The sequence below is a fragment of the Spermophilus citellus genome (genome assembly GCF_964194105.1).
Source record: "Spermophilus citellus genome assembly, chromosome: 8".
Classification (NCBI taxonomy): Eukaryota; Metazoa; Chordata; class Mammalia; order Rodentia; family Sciuridae; genus Spermophilus; species Spermophilus citellus.
In genome coordinates, this window is record NC_138189.1 from 31,482,410 (window position 1) to 31,491,189 (window position 8,780).

Genomic DNA, 8,780 nt, shown 5'->3' on the forward strand with positions numbered 1-8,780 from the left:
AGTCCCAATACAAAAAGAAGAAGGAGGAGGAGGAAGAGGAGGAGGAGGAAGAAGAAGTAGTACTAGTTGTTAGAAACAGGAATTTCTCATGGAAGAATTTTCAGGTTTTTTTTTTTTTTTTTTTTTTTTTAGTATAAGTTAACTAAGGCCAGGGTGAAAGTTGTGAGAGAGCATAAGATCAGTTGGATCCAAGAGATAATAATGAAAAATAGGTAATTTTTGGCAATATTTTAAAAGTACAACATATAAGCAAATAATCCCTAATCTAAAATTTTAGAAAGCAAGGTATTTGTATCTGAGCTGGAGACAAAATCTAGGACAAATGTTTCTAGATAGGATTATCTATATGGGTGGAGGCCTGCTTTTCATACTGGAAAACTGACTCTAGTTAGAAACATAATTTAATACCAGATATAATTTTCAATGATTAAATCATAGAACTCCCAAGAAATATAAGGCCAAAGACAGACACTGTGATTATTAAGTATTTGAATAAACATAATATAGAAACAGAACACGTAGTTCTTGGCTTTGATAAGCAGTTCTCCACCCAAATACTGGAAATCACATTAAGCAACAACTGCCATTAAATCATGGATGACTCTACCAATTACTTTCAAGCAGAGTAGATAGATTATTGGGGACAGGCTAAAGTAAAACCAAATAGTCATTAGCCAACAATATTTGAGCACTTTTGATGTGCCATATCTTGTGTTTTGTGTAAGACACAGTATGTAATTCTCTCAATAATGCTACCAATAACATTATTATTACCTTTTTACAGATGAGGAAACTGAGAATTATAAAGTCATCTCAGCTTTTGATTTCAGAGCCAGAATTTTTAAACACCTTCCTCCAAAACTCTAGTCACCATAGGCCAATGTTTAATGACCTATACAGGGTGATTAGTGATTAATGATTTTTGAAAGTGGAAAAGCAGCTTATGCTAGGTTCGGTGGTGCATACCTGTAATCCCAGCAACTTGGGAGGCTGAAACAAGAGGATCACAAGTTCAAAGACAGCTTCAGCAATTATCCAGGCCCTAAGCAACTTAGTGAGACTCTGACTCAAAAAAATAAAAAGAACTGAGGATATGGCTCAGTGGTTAAATATCTTGGGCTCAATTCCCTACCCTCACAAAAAAGCTCATGAGAATTCAACCCAAAATGATGACTCCAAATGAAAACTTCATAAACTGTTTTTCTATAAATTATGTGAATTAAATTAAATTTCCACTGTGGGGCTGGGGTTGTGGTTCAGCGGTAGAGCACTCACCTAGAATGTGTGAGGCCCTGGGTTCATTCCTCAACACTACATATAAGTAAATAAAATAAAGGTATTGTGTCCACCTACAACTAAAAAAAACAACAACAAAACAACAACAACAACAAAAAAAACTGAGTTAAAAAAAAAAAGTTCCACTGTTAAGCAGTAGTCATTATCATCAAGTGTTAATGATAAACTGTGCATGGTACTAACCTGATACTAAATCTTTCAAAGAACCACCCAATCAAAAAGTCTTTATGGGCTGGGGTTGTGGCTCAGAGTTAAAGCGCTATCCTACCATGCATGAGGCACTGGGTTTGATCCTCAGCACCACATAAAAATAAAATAAAGATATTGTGTCCACCCATAACTAAAAAATAAATATTAAAAAAAAAGTCTTTATGCTTCCTGGTGTGTTGGGGACTTTTTTAACAGATATTCACCCACTTTCAATGAAGCAAAATAATCCCACCAAGGGCTGGGGATGTGGCTCAAGCGGTAGCGCGCTCGCCTGGCATGCGTGCGGCCCGGGTTCGATCCTCAGCACCACATACCAACAAAGATGTTGTGTCCGCCGAGAACTAAAAAATAAATATTAAAAATTCTCTCTCTCTCTCTCCTCTCTCACTCTCTCTTTAAAAAAAAAAATAATAATCCCACCAAAATAAATTTCCAAAGAACATTGCCTGACAACTAAAATAATGGAAAATCAAAGTGTTAAATTTAAAACAGAGATTGAGCTGAATGATAAAGAGGTGATTCTTTGCTGGGCACAGTGCTGCATCACTATAATCCCAGCTACTCAGAAGGCTGAAGCAGGAGGATTGCAAGTTCTAGGACACCCTGGGCATGACACCCTGTCTCAAAATAAAAATAAAAGGGGGGGCCTGCGGTTGTGGCTCAGTGGTAGAGCACTTGCCTAGCATGTGTGAGGCACTGGGTTCGATTCTCAGCACCACATACAAATAAATAAAGGTTCATCAACAACTAAAAAATATATTTAAAAAAAAAGGGGGAGTTGATATATCTCAGTGGTAGAACACTACTAGGTTCAATCTCTAGTACCAAAAAAGAAAAAAAAAAAAAAAAGATGATTCTTTGCCTTTATCTTCTCATAGCCCAAACACATATATTTAAACTTATTCTGAGAGTATACACATAACAAGAGAACAACTAAATTGACATTATACAATGTAGACTGTTTCAAATACAAAAGACAAGCATTTAATATTTTAAATAAAATTTTTAAATTTTATTTATTTTTTAGATGTAAATGGACATGACACAATGCCTTTATTTTTTTATGTGGTGCTGAGGATTGAACCCGGGTCCCGCCTGTGCTAGGCGAGCGCTCTACGGCTGAGCCACAATCCCGGCCCCCCAAAATTTTACATTTTAAACATATTTGTTATATTATTAGTAAATATATTTTTATTGATTTTATTTTTTAAATACGCAACATCGGAATGTATTACAATTCTTATTATACATATAGAGCACAATTTTTCATATCTTTGTATAAAGTATGTTCACACAGTAAATACATTTCAAAAAAACGTATTCAAAGCCACAGGTGTGGGGCTGGGGATGTGGCTCAAGCGGTAGCGCGCTCGCCTGGCATGCGTGCGGCCCGGGTTCGATCCTCAGCACCACATACCAACAAAGATGTTGTGTCTGCCAAAAACTAAAAAGTAAATATTAAAAATTCTCTCTCTCTCTCTCTCTCTCTCTCTCTCTCTCTCCTCTCTCACTCTCTCTTAAAAAAATATTATTTATTTTTAGGGCGGTGTGTACCTCAGTAGTAAAGAGTTTTGCCTAGCATGCATAAGGCCTTGGGTTCAATCCCTAGCAACAACAATGAAAATTTATATATATATATATACATATATATATATATATATATATATATATATATGTATAAAATTTGCAGTATTGGGTATTAAACCCAGGTCCTTGTACATGCTAGACAAGATCTCCACCACTGACCTACATCTCCAATCTAGTTCCGTGGTTGTTGTTGTTTTGTTGAGATATGGTGTCACTAAGTTGAGCAGACTAGGGTCAAACTTGGGATCCTTCTGACTCTCTGCCTTCCAGGTAGCTGGGCTTATAGGCATGTGGGCATGCCTACGTGGAAGACTGAGGCAACAAGACCCCAACTTTGAGGCCAGCCAGGGTAACATAGTAAGACTCTGTAAAGAAGAGACAAGGAAGTGAAAATCCAGAGTTCTTGCTTTGGGCTATACTTCTCCTAATACATTCATACAATTCATATTCTTGATCATATTTCCCATCATCAGCAGAAAATCAATCAATAGATAATAACAGAGCATTTGCCGTGTGTTCAAGAAACTTTTGATGGATATTGTGTGAGAGAAAAGGAAATAAATGACAGGGCATTGGTCTATGAAGATCTACACTGAATTGGAGAGATAATGGATAATTGTCACTACCCTGATTCCACAAACTGCCTTTCTGGCCCCATCTCTTTCTTTTGCTGGCTCCCATCTCTCAGCATTGGCCCTTTTAATGTAACTCTTCTTCATTGTTCTCTTGTTCTTCAATACACTGTCACCCTAAGTAATCTCAAATTCTCCCAAAGCTTCAAATTAATGTCACTTCAAATGACTTCCAAATCTGTATCTTTGTATTCTAGAATCACATTTCCACCTGCTGGCTAGGCTCACTAGAGTGGACTTTGTAATCTTCTCTACACCCCTTACATCCTAGTTCCTACTTCGGTGTAATGGATGGGAAGGTCTATAGATCCTGTCCAACCCCCTTTGCTAGTGATTTGTTAAATGAGCACAGAACATTCCTTCTACCCTCAAAGAATATTTTAGTCCTGAGCTAAGTGAGATCCAACCTAGGCATCGACAAGTTAGTAAAGAGAGATCTACAGGAAGTGATAACCTCTTTTTACCCCCAACATAATTATGTTCAGGTGTGAGGCCAAAATAGTTGTAGCTTTTTTTTTTTTTTAAGAGAGAGTGAGAGAGGAGAGAGAATTTCTTTTTAATATTTATTTTTCAGTTCTCGGCGGACACAACATCTTTGTTGGTATGTGGTGCTGAGGATCAAACCCGGGCCGCACGCATGCCAGGCGAGCACGCTACTGCTTGAGCCACATCCCCAGCCCTAGTTGTAGCTTCTTAAAAAAACAGTTTGAGATTGGGGATATGGCTTCATGGTAAAGCACCATTAAAAAAAAAAAAAGAAAGAAAGAAAAGAAAAGAAAGAAAAAGAAAAAAAATCAAAACCAAAAAAATAGTAAAGAAGAAGCTGTTGTAGAGAAGAATGTCCAAAGAATCAGTGGGAGACAGAACTGGGGATACCTTAGGTCAACCATTCCATCTCTGGATTTCCAATTTGTGAGCTCAATATTGACCTTAATGTTTCAGCCCATTTGAGTAGGGGTTTATTGTATTCCAAGTCATACTAATTGATACACCAATCTAAATAGATCCATAGAACAAAACTGGAAGAACTGACTCATCAAAGTTTCTTCCAAATCTGTTCCTCATTATTTCCAGTGTTGGTTAATAGATACATCATGAACCTATATGCTTAAAGTAGAAATTGGAGTCATTTTGTGCGTCTCCCTCTTTCAGACTCGTTGCCCCACTATCTCTGCCCCCATGCTCTATCTTATTTCCTTCTTTTAATCTCCCAATTGTCATTTTCCCATTGTCATCACCTCTCTCCTATAACATCACAAAACTTTCTTACTGGAGTCTAATTTTTTCCTCTTCCTTCAATGTGTTCAACCTGTTCTGCCAGCAATCTTTTGTTTGTTTGTTTGTTTGTTTGTCCTGGGATTGAACCCAGGGGTGCTTTGCCACTGAGCTGCATCCCCAACCCTTTTTATTTTAAGACAAAGTCTAGCCAAGTTGCTAGGCCCTTGTTAAGTTGCTTAGGGTCTCACTAAATTGATGAGGTTGGCCTCGAACTTGCAATCCTCCTGAGTCACAGAGATTACAGGTGTTCTACCTCTTCCATCTGCCAACAATCTTCTAAAGCATGCATCCATGACATAACATTGTAGAAGCTTCAGTGAATTTCTGTTACTTATAACAGCATTTCCTAAAATGTGTTCCATATAAGAAGTCACAGGAAATTATCATCAAAAGAGGTTTTTGTGCTAGGTTCAGTGGCACAAGCTTGTAATCCTAGCCACTCAGGAGGCTGAGACAGGAGGATCATAAATTCAAGGCTGACCTGGGTAGTTTAGCAATACTCTGTATCAAAACAAAATACAAAAGAGGTCAGGAGTATAGGGGAAAAAAAGGCAGGGAGTGAGATTTATATTTAGGAATTTCATCTGTGGTGGCCAAATTCCAAGACAGCCCCTAAAGATCCTTGTTTCCTGGTATTTACTCCCTCTGTGTGCTTTTTTAAAAAATTTGTTTTTCATTTTTTTATTGGTGCTTTGTAGTTTTACTTAAAGGTAGAATTCGTTGTTACATATTTGTAATGCAATCTTCTGTGTGCTTTTTCACTGTATTAGCATTGGTCTGTATGATCAATAGAATATGGTTTATGACTGACACTAGGACATACAGACTGTCTTCTGTGCTGGTATCTCTTGAATCATACATTCTAGGAAGCCAACTTCCATGTCACAAGAGGTCCATGTAGCAAGGAATTGAGGCCTCCAACCAATAGCCGCAATTTACTTGATGAGTTTAAATCTTTTTCTTTCTCTCTTTATTTTTTGGTACTGGGGATCTAACTCAGGGGCACTTTATCACGGAGCTACATCCTCAGCCCTTTTTTATTTTATTTTTAAATTTTGAGACAGGGTCTCACTAATTTGCTGAAGTCTTGCTAAATTGCTGAGGTTGGCCTTAAATTTGTGATCTTCCTGTCTCAGCTTCCCAAGTCACTGAGATTATAGGTGTGCATCATCACACCTGGCTTAAACCTTTTTCTCTATTGGGATGCTTAAAAGAAATGTGGAAGAGCCCTTTCCTCCCCACGCTGTCCTTTCAGTGTTTACAATATTAGCACAAGACTATGCTGGGCAGGAAAGTACTTATTTACAATTAATATATTATATAATTAATACAATTATAATATAGAAAGGACAAGGATTAACAGCTGCTCTCTTGAACTTTACCGTGCATTCCGTAAGGGAAAACACCCAAAGACTTTATTAGGAGAGAGTCCTCTCTGGGCCCTCCTTCCATTAATAAATGGAAACTCTAGGTTCCTGTCCATGCTTCTGCACTGCCTCAAGCACCTCCGGTTCAACACATTCAGTTGCGCAACACTAGTTGTGCATTCCTGGGCAGGGAAAAAAATCCTGCTCCTGAAGTCAGAAAAGATTTCTTCCCCTAGGTCCTTCTTCCTTGATCTGCCCAGTCTAAGCCCTGTGGTTTCAAACAGGGACTATAAGAGGAGAGGGAGGTCAGCACAAATCATTGTTAAGAAGGCTGACTATGCTGCAAAATAATATTATCCCTCCTCCTAGGGGGACCTCTTAAGAATTTTTCACCAGAGGTATATATATCTTCGATGTCTGGCTGTGGTCTTGGGTAACATTTTGAACTTCAAAATTCCTTGGTTTTATATAAGTCTATTTCTCAAGGACTTAAATTATTGCTTTTCCTTTTCTTTTTTCTCCTTTTCTTCTTCCTCTTCCTCCTCCTTCTCTCCTTCTTTTGCAGCGTCACTGATCTATATCCCCAGCCCTTTTAATTTCATTTTGAATGTTGTCCAGCCTGGCCTCAAACTTGCAATCCTTCTGCCTCGGTGTCCTAAGTAACTGGGATTAATAATTTTTCTTGACGATATCAAGGTTTAAACTGAAGAAAGAATATCTTCAGTCATCAGAACTACCCTGTTGAGTTTAATAAGTTCTCAATGGTTTCTCGCCTCCAAGGAGTTTGGGAACATCACAAAATTACTGCTTGTTAAAGTTTCCCCCTAATTCAGAGATTAACACCAGCCTCAATTATGTTCTATGGACTCCTCCTAATATGAAGTGATAAAATAGGGCTGGGGATGTAGCTCAGTGGTAGAGTGCTACCAATCTAGTGCTCAGTTCACTAGATGGATCATTTGATTTTTTACTTCAAACCACAATTAGCATCATTTCCTAAGTCTCCAACTATGATTGCCTGGGCTTTTCGGAGTCTCGGTATTCTGAGAGTCAGATACAAGTCAAACAATCAATGACTGATTTGGACAATTCTGTGATTTTCAAGTCTGTTTCCTAAAAGGTTAAATTAATAGAAGTCATCTTCTAGATCCTTCTTTAAACCCAGATCAAATCTTAAACAGCCAGCTCTCTGGCTCCCCCTGGTTTCCTTTAATTGTCAAGAATAAAAGAGGAGAAGAGAGGGAGAACTTGTGGAACCTAAAGTCCCATAAATGTTTTTTTTTTTTTTTTTAAACCCTCAAACTCAGTAACCCAGGCCAATCTATTTTCTGTCTTTCGGAATCTCTTAAATCCCTTTATAAGTCTCATTCAAGTAAGTGTTCAGATGTAATCATTTATGGAGGGATAAATGTCCTCATTTGTCTACTTTACTTTACCAGCCAGTACTATCAAAACAGCTTTGCATTTCCATGGTAAATCTAAACTCCTCATCCTTGTCTCCCTCCATTATAGATCCTTATGATTTCTAGTATCCTCCCTTTAAGTTTCAGTTGAGAGAAATGGAATGGGTAAGAAGATTGGAAAAGGAAACCAATGCAGAGCTAGAGAACCACTAATTGATTATAAATTAGCATTTTCAGTATAACATGACAAAGGGCTATGATGTGGAAAACAATCCCATATATTATGCTGTATGAAAGAAATTTGTTTTGACCTCATTTTCTTCTCATTATCCCTTTTGCAGCTTTTTTTTCTCTGTTTTATTGGAAATACATTTTTTCAATATATTCTTTAATTCACCAGTCTTCCTTTCCCTTTATATTGCTTAGAGCATTGTAGGAATGTATGTTTTTTAAAATTTGTCATCGTGTAATTTTGTTCTGGGTTTTGAATAGAAATTGGGCTAGAGGAGAAGTTTAAAATACAAGAAATTGGGGGTGGGGAATGTGGCTCAAGCGGTAGCGCGCTTGCCTGGAATGCGTGCGGCCCGGGTTCGATCCTCAGCACCATGTACAAACAAAGATGTTGTGTCCACCAAAAAACTAAGAAATAAATATTAAAAAAAAAAGATACAAGAAATTGGGCTGGGGTTGTGACTCAGCAGTAGAGCACTCGCCTAGTGCGTTCGAGGCCCTGGGTTTGACCCTCAGCACTACATAAAAATAGATAAATAAATAAAACAAAGGTATTGTGTCCAACTACAACTAAAACAACAAATGTTAAAAAAAGATACAAGAAATTTGTGTTATATTCCCTTTTTGCCTCCATAGAAAATATTGCCTACTAGTGTTTGCAATAACATTTTGTATTTGCACAATTTCCATTCATCTGACAAGTAAAATTATATTTTTTAGAAAAAACTGTTTTATACTTTTTGTAGTTCTCCTACCTTCTTTATCTATTTATTTAT